Source organism: Vombatus ursinus, unplaced genomic scaffold, assembly GCF_900497805.2.
Source record: "Vombatus ursinus unplaced genomic scaffold, bare-nosed wombat genome assembly UNPS02014770.1, whole genome shotgun sequence".
Lineage (NCBI taxonomy): Eukaryota > Metazoa > Chordata > Mammalia > Diprotodontia > Vombatidae > Vombatus > Vombatus ursinus.
The window spans coordinates 40,977,556-40,995,131 of NW_020954548.1; the positions used below are offsets into that span (position 1 = coordinate 40,977,556).

Sequence of the window (17,576 nt, forward strand, 5' to 3'; positions counted from 1 at the left end):
TGTGTGTGTGTGTGTGTGTGTGTGTGTGTGTGTGTGTGTGTGTGTGTTTTGGGTGGCTGGCCTATGGTGATCTGGCCTTTGAGGGGATACCTATGTAGCATGTGAATGGGAAACATTGCCTGGAGTCTGGGGCCAGCTAAATATAGTAGACTAGTTTGCATTTACTCACGATCAATAACACTGGGACCATGTATGGGAACACTGAGCACATATATTCTGGAGGTGGTGGTAGATAGGTGCAGAGGTATAGTTGTAGTGTGAAGAATGCTGATGCAGGTGGGAATGAAATGGGGCAGCAATGGCAGGAAGTTGGTAGGGGGGAGGGGATGGCTGGAGTTGCCCACTGGATGGATACTATAAATATTTTGGTATATATGAGAACTTTTTTTTTGAGTCATTGACTACCCTGGGGGCATATACCTAGCATTGCATTCTCTGGGTAAAAGGGTATGGGCATTTTAGTCACTCTTTTCACATAATTCCATATTGCTTTGAAGTTCTTTTTTCTCCCATTTATCCCCCTGCCAATTAAAAAACAAAACAAAACATTTCTTCCAACGAGTTTATTATATTCAGGAGAAAACTTCAATGATGCATTTGTTATGAATGTTTATTGCCCTGTTACACCTTACTTGAAAATATTGTCCAACAAATAAATGAAATTTGTTGATTTATAGATTATTACACCTGGAAAGGGACCTGAAGCCAGAAAACTGGGCATGATACTGTTTCCTAGGTTGTTGAGTAACGAAGTGGAAGAATTTCAAATTAACTCTTTGTCTTCTTCTGGTATCATCTCCAGGTTTTTTTCCATTATATCCACTGCCTCAGTACTGTAACCTTTACTTTGCAAATTTTTTGTTTGTTTAAGATATTTGTATACAAAACAGGTGACTAGGTGTTGTAGTGTGACTACTGATGATATGAAAGAGCTTAATTTTGTTGAAAATGAAAAATTGAATTATAAAATTGATAATGATTGTAAATCTGTTATTGAGGTAAAGTGGTATTTTGCTTCTGGACTTAATGTATACTATCTGGGCTCTGGATGGTTTGAAAGATATCAGCTGGTACTTGACTGCTCCTTGTTTTTCATTTACATACCAGCAACAAGAGTCTACCTGTCCTTTTCCAAGGTGTGGAGGTGATTTAAATTTTTTGGTACTACTTTTCAGGAATATTAATAAATAATCAAGTCTCATTGAAAATGTATGGAATTGAAAACGATTTAGCTTTAGATAATATTGCTGCGAATGCTTGGCATTTTTAGCTGTTGACAGTGATACTTTTAGAAAGGAACTTGACTTACATTTAGAAGAGCTAGATTTGAAACTCAGCTCTAGCAAGAGAGTCATGTAATTATGGGTAAGTCAATTCACCTCAGGGCCTCAAATTTCCTCAGTTGTAAGAGATATGTCTTTGAACTGTGGGTGTTTTCCAAGACTCAGTCCTAGGCCCCCATACTCCTCTCTCCTTACATTCTCTCAGGGAGACCTCAGTGGTGCTCTTAGGTTTAGTTATTATTCTTGTGCACATCACACACACACACACACACACAGTGTATACCCAGTGCTAGTCTTTAACTTAAGCTTCAATCCTGGATCACCAATTACTTATTGAACATTTTGAACTGGATGTGCTGGAAACATCTTACTTATCCCCCTCAAGCCCACTTTTCTTCTAAACTTTGTATTTTTATTTTTTACAGTCTTACCAGGCCTGTAAACCTTGGTATTAATCTTTATTTTTTTCTCTCCCTTGCCCCATATGTCCACTTACTTGCCACATTTTACTTTTTCAACTTCTCTTGCCTCTGACTTGTTTTTTCCACTCACTTGTCTATCACTTTAGTTCAGACCCTCATTACCTCTTCTCTAGATTACTGCAAAAGCCTCCTATTCCTCTCCCTGCCTCACATCTCTCACCACTCTAGTCTATCCTTCCACGTTGTTGCCAAAACACTTCATAATCTAGCTCCCCCCAGCTTTCTAGTCCTTTTACACCTTATACTCCTCTTTCTGTCCCCCTCTTCTTTCAACTTTCTCTTTGATCCAGTGACACTGGCTTACTTTCTGTTCCATGAAAAAGACACTACTCTTTCAGCTCTGGCCATTTTCTCTGGCTAGTCCCCATACCTCGAATGCTCTTCTTCCTCATCTCTGCCTCCTCCCTTCTCTGGCTTCCTCAAGTCCCAACTAAAATCTTACCTTCTACGGGAAGCCTTTCTTTCCTTTCTTTTTAACATGTATAGTCATATTAATCACATTTGCACAGTCATGTTGTGAAAGAAGAATCAGAACAAAAGGGAAAAACCATGAGAAAGAAAAAACAAGCAAACAAAAAAAGTGAAAATAGTATGCTTCGATCTGCATTCAGACTCCACAGTTCTTTCTCTGGATGTGGGTAGCATTTTCCATCGTGAGTCTTTTGAAATTGTCTTGGGTCATTGTATTGGTGAGAAGAGCTAAGTCTATCATAGTTGATCATTACACAGATGTTGTTCCTGTGTACAATGTTCTCCTGGTTCTACTCACATCACTTTGCATCAGATCATGTAAGTCTTTCCAGGTTTTCTGAAATCTGCCTGCTCATCATTTCTTATGGAACAATAATATTCCATTACATTCATATGCCACAACTTGTTCAGCCAATTGATGGGCACCCCCTCAATTTCCAATTCTTTGCCACCATGAAAAGAACTGCTATAAATATTTTTGTACATGTGGATCCTTGGGAAGCCTTTCTTATTCCTTCTTAATTCTAGTGCCTTCCCTCTCTTATTTACTGTTTGTCCTTTATAGAGGTTAATAGTACAGTTTTGTTTGCTTGTTATCTGTGCCATTAGATTGTGAATTTTTGAGATAATGACTGTCTTTGGCCTTTCTTTGTATCCCCGGCATTTAACACAATGCCTGACACATAGTAATAGGTGCTTAATAAATGCTTATTGAGTAAGTGATTTTCTTTAGGCACAGATCTGAAGTCATTCTCCTGGCCAATCAATTTTAGTGACTCCCTTTTACCTCTAGGCTAAAACGTAAGCTTTGTTTAGCTTTTGAATCCCTTCACAACCTGGTCACAAACTTCTTTCTAGCCTCATTGGATTTTACTCCTCCTCCCTGTACTCTTTAATCTAGCCAAACTGGCCTCTCTGTTCCTCACATATCCTTCATCCTGTTTTTGTGCCTTTACTCTATGTGTCCCATATGCCTGGAATGCACTCCTTTCTCACCTCTGCTGCAGAGAATCCATTGCATTTTTTTTGGACATTTTGCATTTGAGATGCTTGTGGGAAATGTCCCATTAGCAGCTTAATCATTGACTTCTACATAAAGCCTTTCCTGATCCCTCCAACTACTACCAACTTCCCTCCCAAACTACTTTGTAGTAGAATACTATGGATATGTTTGTATTTATATTTATGCAGTATATATTGACATATTAGTTGCTATCTTTTCTAGTAGAATGTAGGCTTCTTATCAGAAGAGATTATTTTTTCATTATTCTTCCATCTCCAGTGTCTAGCACAGTACCTGTCATTGGAGGAGGTACTAGTACCAGGTGATTATTAAATAGTTGTTGATTGGTTGACTAATAATACTTAAACAGATTAGTTTATAGGATCTCTTTGTAAGAAAAGTGCTTTATAAATTTGAGCTGTCATCAGTCCTGGTTTGATGAAAAAAGATATTTAGAAGCTACTTCTAACAAATAGAGAAATCTGTGGCTGTCAATTTCCAGCCCCTCTCCAAAGGAAAAGAGATGTATAATAAGTTCATTGACAATGAATTTGACCAACTGGAATGTTATCATCTGGCTCTTTTGTTAATCCTATTTGTGTTTTTGAAAGTGCCAGTGTATGAGATAGGTTATACTTCCCTATGACAATAAATAAGTCAGTCAATAAGCTAAGCATTTATTAAAGGCTTGATTTGTATCAGGTATAGTGCTAAGTGCAAGGGGTACAAAGACGTGGATGAAATAATTCCTGTTTTCAAGATCTATACATTCTGTAAAGGGAAGACACTATGTAGGCATACAGATATATGTAAACTAAGCATATATAAAATATATTTTGGGAGGGAGGCAGTAACAGTCTTGGGATTGGAGATCAATGAAGCCTTCTAACAGTGGGTGGTATTTGAGCTTAGCTTTGAAGGAAACCAGGAATTCTAAGAGGCTGAAGTAAGGTCAAGGACAGAGGGCATTCTAGGCATGGTGAAGAGACATCCTGTGCAAAATATGTTTGTATATATACATAGACATACACATACATATGCATATACATATGCACAGATGGAGACAGGCCAGTTTGGTTGACTGCAGAACATGTGGAGGGTGAGTAATGTATAATAAAGCTGGAAAGGTGGGCTTGAAGTCGAGTTGTAAAGAGCGTTAAATGTCAAACAAAGGAATTTGCATTTGATCCTACAGCTTCATTGAAGCCACTAGAGTTTGAGAAAAGGGAATGATTTGGTTTGGCCTGTGCTTTAGGTATATCATTTTGGCATCTATGTGGAAGAAAGACTCAAGCTGTGGAGATCAATTAAACTATTACAGTAGACCTTGTGAGAGGTGATGAGGGCTTAACAATGTTGGTGGCTGTATGAGTGAAGAGAATGGAACTGATATGAGAGATAAGGAAGTAGAATTGATAAGACTGACTGTATATGTGAGGTAAGAGATTGAGAAGCAGAAAATGACTGAAGTTACAAATCTGTGTGACAGTAAAGGTGGGGATGTCCTCAACAGAAATAGGAAATTTAGGAAGGGGAGTGGATAACTAGTTCAACAACTCCTTTGTTTTACATATGAGGAAATTGGGGCCCAGAGCGGTGTGATTTGAACCATGGAGCTTTTGACTTCAGAACCAGTACTCTTTCCATTGTACTATGGTGCATAGAGATGATAACCCATGGAAGCTGATGAAGTCATTGAGAATAAACAGAGACAAGATAAAAGGGCCCAGTATGGAGCCTTGGGTTAAACTCACAGTGTGATATTATATTGATCAGTAAAGGAGACTGAGAAGAAGGAAACAGGTAAAAGGAGATCCAAGCAAGAACAATATCAGAAAAACCCAGAAAGGAGAATATTTAGGGTGGGAGGGTGGTCAGCTGTGTCAAATGCTGCAGAGAAGTCAAGAGGGATGATAATTGAGAAAAGGCCCCTGGATTTGTCAATTAAGATAGTATTTGCAATTTTGGAAAGAACAATTTTGAGTTGAGTGATTAATTGGGAATCCAGAACACAAAAGGCTGAGAAGTGAGAGGAGAAGAAGTGAAAGCATCAAGAGCAAACAGCTTTTTTTAGGAGTGTGCCTGGAGAAGGGATAAGATATGTTGAAGAATAATTTGAAAGGATGATAGGTCCAGGTGAAGTTTTTTAAGAATACGGAAGATCTGGATTTTTGTAGGAAGCTAGGAATTCAGGGGATTTTGTAGAATTCCAGTGTTTAGAGATTAAAGATTAGGGAGAGGGGAGATGATTGTGGGTACATTTTACTGGAGGGGAGGAGACCAAGGATATAATTAGAGGATCTGGCCTTGGTGTTGGGGGGGGCAGTTCATCAGAGATTAGAATGAAGGAGGAGCAAATGAAAGATAGTATTAAGGAGTTTTGAGTAGGTCTCTTGAGCTTCGAAATGAGGTCTCATACCATTCTTTTTCCAAAGTATGAAGTTAGGTTTTCTTTCCAGTTGAAGTTAATACAAAGATGTTTGCTTCAGTACCTGAAAGGGCAGTGATTTTATTTGGGCGTTCTCTCTGCCAATGTGGATTGAAACTAATCCGTGCCATAATTTTCATGATTTGCCCTTGCCTAAAAATTTAATCACTTTGTGACTAGCCCCTTTGGGTGATGAGCCTCTCTGAAGTTAACAAGTTTGTACCTTGAATACAGTTCATGCCTGGCCCATGTTTCCAGTTTGGTAGGTCCTATAAGAGTTTATTCCAAAATGTTATAGCCTTTAAAAACTCAGGATCTCCCTTATAATAGTTATGAAGCACTAATGTAGAATGTTAGGGGAAGAGGAAAGGACAGAATTTTGAAAATGCTAGTTCTTGCCAGTTTAGGATTTAAAAAAATACTTTAACAATATTTACCTGCTTTTATTATCTAGAGTTTTTTTTTTAGTTTAAACAATAGGAAATATAGGAAAACTAGAACTGTTGTTTTCTGTTGATTATCCTTTCAGAGATTTGACATTCTAAAACAATTACTCTTTTAGAGATTGGACATTCCAAGACAGAGCATTCTTTATTTACAAGTTATAAAGTCTTCCTTGGAACCAGATTTGTTGCAAGATAGATTAAGTTATGTTTAGTAAAATTTTTGTGTTAGACATATTCTGATTCTTTGAAAATAGATAGTGCTTGCATGTTATGTGGGGCAGCTAGGTGGTGCAGTGGATAGAGCCTTAGGCTGTAATCGGGAAGACCTGAGTTCAAATCTAGCCTCAGACACTAGCTGTGTAACCTGGGGAAGTCACTTAACCTGTTTGTCTCAGTTTCTTCAACTGTAATATGGGGATAATAATAGTACCTATCTTTCCAAGTTGTTGCGAGGATCAAATGAGATAATTATCATAAATTGCTTAGCACGGTGCTTCACACATAATAAGCACTATATAAATTTTATCTATTACTGCTATTATTATTATTATTGTTAATTGTTATTACTATAGAGGGCAACACTATCCTCCCAATCCCTCAGGCTTGAAACCTAGGTATCCATCTTTAACTCCTCACTATTTCTTACCCCCTCCCCATCCAATTTGTTGCCAAGGGTTGTCAATTTCACCTTTGCAGCATCTCTCAAATATACCCCCTATGCTCTTTTGATACTGCTACTACCCTGGTGTAGACCGTCATTATTACCTCATGCATAGACTTTTTCGATAGCCTGTTGATGGGTCTGCCTGCCTAAAATTGCAGGCCCAGCCTTGTCACTCCTCTATCTCCTCCCAGTTCAGTAAACTCCAGTGTCTCCCTGTTGCCCCCATTAAATCTAAATGTAAATCAATTTACAAATTTACAATTTACAAAAATTGCAGTTTACAAATCAAAATAAAAATCAAATACAAAATCCTTTGCCTGGCATTCAAAGCCCTTCACTACTGCTATATATACTCTTTGATCCAGTGACCCTGGCCTCCTGGCTGTTCCACAAACAAGACACTCCATCTCTCAACTCTGGGCATTTTCTCTAGCTGTCCCTTATGCCTGTAATGCTCTCCCTCCCTATCTCTGCCTAATGACTTTCCTGGCTTTCTTCAAGTCCCAACTAAAATCTTATCTTCTATAGATACACCTACTCTGTTCTTGTGCTATACCTTTTTGATTATTTCTTATTTTTCCTTTATGTAGTTTGTACATATTTGCTTGTTTTCTCTGCCTTTAGATTATGAGCTCCTTGAAGGTAGTGACTGTCTTTTGCATTTCTTTCTATCCTTAGTGCTTAGCACAGTGCCTGGCACTTAGTAGGTGCTTGTGTATTGACTGACTGACTTCCCAAAAAATTGCCTCTCCTAACTAACCTCTTAAATATTTATTTAAAAAAAATGTTTTATTGATTGCATTTTTCCCAACCTGGCCTTTTCTCAGTTTCCATCTCCCCTCACAATAGAACGCTCTGTAATAACCAAAGGAATACAGTTAAGGAAAAGAAATTAACATGTTGACCATATTTGACGGCATATGCCTCATTCCACACCTGGATTCCATCACCTCTTTACTGAGAGGAGGAAGGTATGTTTTATCTTCAGACTTTGGAGTCAAGATTAGCCATTACATTAATCTGAATTCTGATGTCATTTAGTATTGTTTTTCTTTACTGTAGCTGTTGTTCTCTTGGTACTTTTTTGCTTTACTCTATTTTAGTTCATACAGATCTTCCCAAGTTTGTCTAAATTCTTTATATCCATTATTTCTTATGGTTCAATAATATTATTTTCATTTCTTTTAATATTCCAAATTTAACAGAACACCAACTAAAATGAACATTTCCATCTACGTTGTGGAACAGAAGTACAGAATTGTATATGGAACTGTGAATCTGTTATTTATAGCTTGCTTTTCTTTTTAAATATATAGTGCAATTCAGCATGTAATTTTAAAAAATTAATTAAAAAATTAATAAAATCTATTTTTTCTCTTCTACCCCCATTGGAAAAAATAAAAAAGAAAAACAAAACCATTGTAACAGATATGCGTAGTCAAGCAAAACTAATTCCTGCATTGATAATGTCCAAAAAATATGTTTCAGTCTTCACCTCAAGTTCGTCACTTCTGACAGTAGGTAGGTAGCATGTTTTATCTTGGGTCCTCTGGAATTGTGGTTCATCATTCCATTAGTCAAAGTTTTTAGGTCTTTCAAAATTGTATTTACAGTGCTGTTTTTATTGTATAAATTATTCCTTTGTTTTTGCTCACTTTAGTCCGCATCTGTTCAAACAAGTCTTCCTAGCTTTCGTTGAAATTTGACCCCTTTATTGTTTTTCATAGAATAGTAGTATGCCATAACACTTATACATTACCATAATTTGTTCAGCCATTCCCCAATTGATGGGTACTACCTTAGTTCTTTTCCACCAAATAAAGAGCAGCTGCTATAAATATTTTTGTACATATTTGACCTTCTCTTCCTTGATCTTTTTGGTGTATAGTCCAGTAGTGGTGTCACTGGATTAGAGTATACACTGTTTAGTAACTTTTTGAGCATAGTTCTAAGTGCAGAATAATATTCTATTATGTTCACATATCATACATTTAGTTTTTCCCTAATGATTTTATATCCACTTTATTTCCATTTTCTGAATGTTTCATTATATATAGGACTTTCAATTGTGTCATTGGCCTTCTCGGGACATATGCCTAGTATGATTGATGGGTCAAAGGGTATGAACAGTTTAATGATTTTTTTTAGCACAATTATATGGTTCTAAATTGTTTTCTAGAACTGTTGGACCAATTCATAAATCTACCAACAGTAGTTGTGCCTTGTAGAGTCAGTACTTAATGTACCTCCCTTCTCACAGCCCCTCTAATAGTGACAGTTTCTATTTTAAATTATTTTTTGCCAATTTGACAGGTGTGAATTTAAACTATAGAATAAATAGTCTCTTTCCGAAAATCTGGACTTGAAACCTTGGAATCATCTTTGGCTTTCTCTCTCACACACTGTCTAGGTGCAAAAATATCAGTTCTTGTCATTACCATTCACACTACTGACAGCTTAGTTCAAACTCTCCTTACCTGTTTGCCCGGGATATTGGAATAGCTTTGGTAATTATTTTCCCTCCCTCCCATTTCTCCCCTTTCCAATCCAGCCTTCATATGCTCTCAAAATAATCTTTGTGCAAGTTTAACCATGTCACTCCCTTGTTGAAAAACCATCAATGATTAGCTTCTTATTATCTGTATGATAAAGATATAAACTCCTTATTCTGATATTTAAAACCTTTTTACAATCTAGCTTCAACTTTCTCTTCTAGCTTTGTTTTATATTACTTTCAAGACAAACTGAACTTGCCTTCTCCCTCTTCTCTGCATTTGTGCAGGCTGTCTTTTATGCTGTAATTCTCTGTTTTCATGTATTTGGTTCTGGACTCTTTCTGTTCCTTTGAGGATCAATGCAGGTGCCACTTTGTCCATGAAATTTTTAAATTGTCAAATATTCTAGCACTTTGCCTAGACTTTTCCTTTGCTCTTATTATATTCAGTCTTGTGTCACGCTTATTGTACGTAAATCTTATCCTTTTTAGATTGTAAAGTTGAAATTGGGGATTTCCAGTTTTTATTTTTATATTCCCAGTGCCTTGTAGAGTAAGCACTTAATGAGAGTGAATGATTCAAGAGCTAGAAGTTTAGAACATTAGATGTGAGAACATAACATAATAGAGTTGGAGGATCTCTGTAATTTGGTCCAACCTCATTTTACAAATGAGGATGCTGAGATCCAGAGAAAGTGATTTGTCCAGGGGCATTGAATTAAATGGTAGAACACTGTGCAGTGGAAATCTTGCTGAATTTTGCATGACAGGATCTGGGTTCACATCTCAGTTCTGTCATTTATTATCTGTATGATCTTAGGCAGATGATGTCACTTAACCTCTATAGTTTTCAGCTGGTCTGTAAAATGAGGGGTATGGACTTCTGATATCCCCTTCACCAGTTGATGGTTCTATGAGCCTGTGGCTCTAGAAGAGTGGTCTCTAGATTTTCTGTTAACAACTGTTTGTGGTAATATAGTAAAAACTGAGACCATAAGTGCAAAGAGGACACAGAATAGAGGAGCAGCCAGCTTCAGGTAGGTTTAATAATGGAAGTTTTCTTAGATTTTCAGTGGGGTAGTGGTTGTGAATAACTTGAGAGGAAGGATTAAAGTTTCCGAAGGCAGAAATGGGCAAATTGAGTAGGGGATAAATGGGCAAATTAGCTTGTTTAGGCCAGAGGGACTTTATTCCAACTAGAAAAATATGTTGTTATAGGGGATACAGGTCTTAGAATGTTAGCCAGGAAAAATATACTTGCTAATAACTTAGATATTTTCTTTTAAGGTTTATGTAAAGTGTTTTCCTTGCAACAGTCTTACTAGGTAGGTAGCATTCATTAATAATTTTAATGTTTTTGATGACACTTTAAGTCTCAGATAATAGCTGTTTATCAGTATTCTGTAGTAGGTATAGTGGAGATTTAAGACTGGGAATGAGTATGAATGAAAGGAGACAAGTATTTCTTTCTTCCTTTTTTTAAATAGATCTTTATTGATCACCAGGCTGGGCCTGGAGTTAGGAAGACTTGAGTTGAAATCTCAGACACTTACTAGCTGTGTGACCCTGGGCAAGTCACTTAACCCTGTTTGCCTCAGTTTCCTCATCTGTAAAATGAGTTGGAGAAGGAAATGGCAAACCACTCTAATATCTTTACCAAGAAAATCCAAAAAGGGGTCCTGACTGAAAACGACTGAACAATAACAATATCGATATTTTCTGTTTCTTACATCATCAGAGCATTGCATGTACTCCCCCTCCTCTTCCAGAGTACTGTCCTGTATGGGTAGCTCTTCGTTCAAGTCCCACTTGATAATTATAATTTTGTTACATTTACCTTTTTTTAGTGTCATTGTTCTTTTCATTCACATTGTTATAGTTACATTTATAGTTATATTTATAGTTATATATATATAGTTTATAGTTACATTTTAGTATTGTTTTCTTGGCTCTGGTTACTTCATTCTGCATCAGTTCATAAAGATCTTTCCATGCTTTTCTGTATTTATCACACACATTATTTCTGACAGGATAATAATATTCCTTTACATTCGTGTACCACAATTTGTTCAGCCTTTGCCTGATTGATGGGCATTTATTTGGTTTCTAATAGATTTCATCAATTGAGAACAAAATTTGCATCATAGGTCCCTTCCTCAAAACCATGTGCGTTCATCAAGCATTTGTTATTAATATTTATTATATGTATATCTATATATGGTTATATGTAGATATATAGTTATTATTATTTGTTACTATTAATATTTTATTATCTTCCATGTGCCAGGCACTGGGTATCTGCTAGGACTCGAAGACAAAAATGAAATATCTCCTGCCCTGAAAAAGTTTAGGTTCTCTTGGGCAAATAAATAGCATTTGTGTGAAAAAATAAGTACAAAAGATATACCAAGTAATTTGGATGGGAAGGCACTGGTAAATTTGTAAAACCACTTAACACAGTACCTGGCACATAAATGTTGTTGATGATAAACATGCTATTTTTCTGGACAAGATGGAAAGATGTGGAGTATTGAACAGTTGGGTAGATTTGGAACTCAGTCACTAGACCCAATGTAATTTGCAGTTTAGATAGGTATCTCCTCTGTGATTTATAATCTCAGAGAATTATGAGGGGACAGTGACAGGTTAAGTGACTTACTCAGGCTCACAGCCTGTGTACATCAGAGGCAGGACTTGAACCCAGATCTTTTTGATTTTGAAGACTCCCCCCTCTCTACTAGGCCACATTGCCTCTCATGTGGCAAACAGTAGGTGTTTCATAAATCCTTATTGATTGATTACTCAATTAAGGGAAAGATGACACAAAGCTGAGAAGATTATCTAACATGTTAGATGATAGTCAGGATCCAGAAAGCTCTCTGCAGGCTAGAACAAATATTTTAATCTAAGAAGATAAAATAAAAGAGAAATAAATGTGGAGTTCTATACTTTGAGTCTAAAAATGTCAATCCAATATGAGAAAGATAAAGGTAGATAGGCAGTTCCAGTGAAAAAGATCTGGATATTTTTGTTACTCAGCAATGTGACATGGCCACTAAAAAAGCTAATACTCACTTAGCTAATGCTGTTTTATGAGAAGCATAGTCTCTTGAACAAGGGAGATGAAAGTCCTGCTGTCCACTGCCCTGGGCAGACCACATTTAAAATGTCGTGTTTACTTAGGGATACCACATTGTGGAAAAGACACTGATAAGCTGTAGAATATGTGGAATAAGGAGACCAGGATGGTAAGGGTTGAGGGGCTGAGAATGTGCAATATGAAAATTTATTAAAAGCAATATGGAATATTTAGCTTGGGGTGGATAGAGAGAGATGGTAAGATGGCAGGGTGAAGATGATAGCAGTCTTCAAGACATTCGAGATATTTTTTTGGTTTTTGTTTTTGTTTTTGCTAGGCAATGGGGGTTAAGTGACTTGCCCAGGGTCACACAGCTAGTAAGTGTCAAGTGTCCGATGCTGGATATGAACTCAGGTCCTCATGACTCCAGGGCCAGTGCTCTATCTACTGTGCCACCTAACTGTCCCCAGGATTTTTTTTTTTTAAATAGAAAAGAGATTAAGATGTTCTGTTTGATGTCAGAGGGCAGAACTAGGAGCACTGGCTAGAAGTTACAGATAGGTAGATTTAGATTTTGCAAGGAAAAATTTAATAATAACTAGTACAAAAATAGAACAACCTGATTTGGTTCTTTCTCACAGGTTTTCAAGCAGAAATTGAATGACCACCTGTTGGAATGTTGTAGAAGGTATTTTGGTTATATAAGATTTTCATTACATGACCTCTGAAGTCCCTTCCAACTCTGAGATTTGCTAATTTTGTGCTAGGAGTGCTTTGTAGAATTTATCTAGTTTATCTAGTTAAGCTTTTTAATTTCATAGGCAAAGAAATAGGACCAGAGATAAAAAAGTTACTAGTAAGTTAGATGCACAGTTGAGACAAGAACCTAGCTTTTCTGGTGTTTTTAGTTTAATGCTTATATCAGTACTCCGTGTTACCTCATACTTTGGAAATGGCATAGTTAATATACTATTTCCCTTCTCTGTGTTTCAGTTCTTTCCCTCTTCTGTAAAATGAGAGTTGGACTAGGTTTTCTCTAAGGTCCTGGTTCTCACAGTCTGAAACTCGATAGTTGAGTCAGTACTGTATCTTTTGTAGAAACATTTTAGTTAAATTGTTACTTATCTTTTCTTTTTTAAATTAAGCATTTTTCTTCTTCCCTGCAGCCCCTTAGAAAACAAAATAAAAAACAAACCATTGTAACAAATGTTCATAGTCAAACAAAATTCCTGTTTTGACTGTATCCAAAAATGTATGTCTTATTCTGCATTTTGACTATGTCCTGTGTTAGGAGGTATGACTAGAATACTTCATTATCAGTTGTCTGGAATGATGGTTGGTCATTGTATTAATCAGAGTGTTTGTCTTTCAGAGTTTCTATTTAAACATTTTTATAAAAATTTATTTATTTTTAGTTTTCAACATTCACTTCCATAAGATTTTGAGTTCTAGATTTTCTCCCCATCTCTCCCCTCCCCTCACCTCAAGATGGCATGCACTTTGCTATAGGCTCCACATATACATTGATATTAAACCTATTTTCATGTTAGTCATGTTGTAAAGAAGAATTAGAACCAATGGGAGAAACCACGAGAAAGAAGAAACAAATAAAAAGAAAGAGAACAAATAATGTGCTTCTATATACATTTAGACTCCATATTCTTTTTCTGAATGTGGACAGCATTTTCCATCATGAGTCTTTTGGAGTTGTCTTAGATCCTTGCATTGCTGAGAAGAGATAAATCTATCAAAGTTGGTCATCACACAATGTGGCTGTTACTGTGTACAGTGTTCTCCTAGTTCTGCTCGCTTCACTCAGCATCAATCCATACAGATCTTTCCAGGTTTTTCTGAAGTCTGCCTGCTCACCATTTCTTATAGCACAATAGTATTCCATTACATTCGTATACCACAACTTGTTTAACCATTCCCCAATTGATGGGCATCCCTTCAATTTACAATCTTTTTTTTTTTTTTTTTGGCGAGGCAATTGAGGTTAAGTGACATGCCCAGGGTCACATAGCTAGTAAGTGTCAAGTGTCTGGCCTGAGGCTGGATTTGAACTTGGCTCCTCTTTAGTTTCAAGTTTTTTTGCATTACGAAAAAGAGGTAGAGGCCTACTAGTGGTATTGCTGGATCAAAGGGCATGCACAGTTTAACTACTTTTTTATCAGAGTGTCAAATTGTATTCCAGAATGGCTGGGCCAGTTCACAGCTCCATCACCAGTATTTAGCTATTATTTTGAATGTAGATCAGTAAACTAATTTTGAAAAAAATAAATATAGATATGAACACTGAAGTGCACTGAGATGTACATTCAAGTGGACTGTGTAGTATATTACTGTGAAAGTTGAACAAAAGTCTTTTTCAGTTGGTTCTGTGATTTTGAACTAGAACAACACAAAATATTACTTACTTTAGTATGCCAAGTTTAGTTTTGCTTCGTCTTTGGGGAAAAAAAAGATGTTCTGAGTGGTTGGATTTCTGAGGCTAAATTTTTAGCGGTTAGATTTGGAAGGGCTTATAGATTACCTGTCTGAGCCAGTCTTTGATTATACTTTGTAAAATGTTTTAAAATATTAATTTTCAAGTTTTAGAAATGTTTTTCATGTTGAATTGAAATGTTGAGTATACCAATTGAATTAGTTCTGTGAAAAGTGCTTCCTCATTTGCCTCTGTTTATGGCTTTTTCAAGTCTCTTATACTCTCTAGACAGCTCTGTAGCAGTAACTACAATTAGTAGATAGACCATTAGAAATAGGCAATTTCAGGACTAGATAATAGGTGATTTCTCTTCTGTCTGTTAACAGACATTTCCTTTAGCCAATACAGTTTTAGATTTTTAAGGAATATTAGAAAATATCTAGCCAATTAAAAAAAAAACCTCATACTGTAATGAATACTTTGGTAGGCTCCTTAATAGTTGACATTTTTTTAATGAGTGTGCTGATGAACTTCCAAGAAAGTTCTAAAGGACTTTCATCTGACTTACTATTCATGGGAGATTTGCTCAGTGGATAGTAATCTTTCAGCAAGCATTTAATAAGTGTTTACTATGTACTAGTCCCTGGGGATATTAAAAAACAAAACAAAACTCCAAAACAAACCGATAGTCCTTGGCCTCAAGCAGTTTAGATGGAGCTTATATTCTTTCTGGGGAGGCAACAGGTGTACACATGTGTAAATACAATATATGTGTGTGCATGCATGTGTGTGTGTGTGTGTGTGTAAAATACAAGATTATTTGGGGTAGGCACTAGCAGCTGGGAGGATCTGGAATGCTCACTTTTTCTGTGACTATTATAAATTCCAGTATCCTACCCCACCCCTTGTTCTGACATACCTTAGGTTGTATTGGAAAACCCAGCTGCCTTTCTGCAGGGAAGTGGCATAGTGCTATAGTGACTGTCTTGGAAGCTTCCAGGTAAGTTCCTCCCTGGCACTGCTATCTCTACCCATCCTGCTCTCTTTATATGGTGCTACTGTTGCCATGGGGTAATATATACCATGTCCACTTCAGTGACTTGTGCTGGTCAGAGTGGGTAGAGAGTGCTGTTAATGTTATTCTCAGACATTCAGTTTTTTCAAGAAACAGATATTAATCTCTGATTATGGGTAGATTCCTATGCTAGGGTAGCATATAAGAAATATTATAGCTGAATAATAAATAATGTAGAGTAGAACCTAAGAGCATAATAACCCTATAAGATCCAAAGGGAGAAAAATAATTTTTGATTTGAGAGTATTAGAAGGTTGCATTATGAAAGAAGTTGTCATTGGAACTGGTCCTTGAAGGGATGGGTTAGATTTCAATAGATAGAGATGGGGGTTAAGGTAACCTCTTCATACCTTTAAAGGTTTTTTTCTTCTACTTTACTCCTTTCCATGTGCTCCATAATTCAGTGATACTGGTTCCCCCTTGCCCTCTTTTAAAGACTAGGTCTCCATATCTCTCTCAGGCTGGAAGTGCAATCTCCACTCACAGGTCCAGTGTCATCACTGAATGGCATGGAAGCTTTGACCTTTTCCCTTCATTACTAGGCCCAGTTTATTCTCCTTAGGCAGCACCTCCTTTGCTCCTAGCCTTCCTGGGGGCTCACCATATTGGTGCAGAACTTAGTGTGGAAATCAGATTAGCTTTAGCTCTACTGTTCATTAGAACTCCCATGGTCAAGTGATTCACCAGTTTCAGCCTCCCCAGTAGTAGGGATTGTTGGTATATGCCATCATGCTCACTGTGCAGGGTATTCCATCTCCCATTTCTGTGCCTTTGAAAGTACTTTCCTGAGTTACACCTGCTTTTTAAGTTTCCATGGCTTCAAGAGTCGACTCAGATTCCACTTAGTGCAGGAAGACTTTCCTAGTACCCCCAGCTACTGGTGCTTTCCCCTCTGAGATTATCTTCCATCTATTCTTCATATAGCTTATATATGTAGTTATTTACATGTTGTCTCCTCCATTAAACTGTGTGTTCCTTGAGGGCAGGGAATATTCTTGATTCCCTGTCCCATGGTCTTTGAAAAAAAAATTTTTTTCAACTAACATTTGTTTTCTCTCCCTCTTTCCTTCTCTGCTCAAATGAACAAAAAATAAAAATAAAACCCTTATAACAAGTGTAATCAGGCAAAGCAAATTCCTTTATGTAGTACTCTTTCCACAAGCCATGTGCTTCTATACTAGCAGTTTTCTAAGACAGAGGTGGACACCATGGGAAGCCCTAATAGTCAGAGCTGCATATGGTTGGCCAGACTACTTTAAGCAGTGGATATGGAAGCAAGAGATCTGGGTTCATAGGATCATAGGTTTAGAGCTGGAAAGCACTTGAGATGACATTTAGTCCAAACACCTTCATGGTACAGATGATGAAACTGTGGACCAGAAAGTTTCATGACTCTCCAAGGTCACATAGTAACTGGTGGAGATAAAATTTGAATCTAGACCTTCTGACTCCGGCACTTTCTACAGTATCATGTTCCTACTCCTGCCTCTGTTGTTGTTAACCTAATGTGTGATATGAGCAAGTCATATTTCAAACTGTGAAACAAGGGGAGGGTGTTTTCTAGCTTTAACAATCTGATTCTAAAAGAGGGAATAAATTTGCTAGTTTGAGGGGATAGGGATAGGAAGGTTTTTGTTAATTTTAGTGGCTACCTAATACGGAAAGATTTTTTTTTACCATTCTTTCTTTTTTTCTTTTTTTTTTTTTTGCAAGGCAGTTGGGGTTA

At 36.9% G+C, this 17,576-nt stretch overlaps 1 protein-coding gene across 2 annotated transcripts in view; it reads left to right on the plus strand.

The window, feature by feature from the left end:
• Nucleotides 1-7,653: 7,653 nt before the first annotated feature.
• LOC114043698 (3-phosphoinositide-dependent protein kinase 1) overlaps nucleotides 7,654-17,576 on the plus strand; it is a 92,720-nt gene continuing 82,797 nt past the window's right edge. The window contains exons 1-2 of one of the 2 annotated variants that reach the window (XM_027862787.1): nucleotides 7,654-7,748; nucleotides 8,184-8,298. The gene's annotated coding sequence lies outside the window, so the exon portion shown is untranslated. Of the gene's footprint in view, nucleotides 7,749-8,183; nucleotides 8,299-15,699; nucleotides 15,776-17,576 lie in introns of those variants that run through there. The other variant, XM_027862788.1, reaches the window with a different exon arrangement.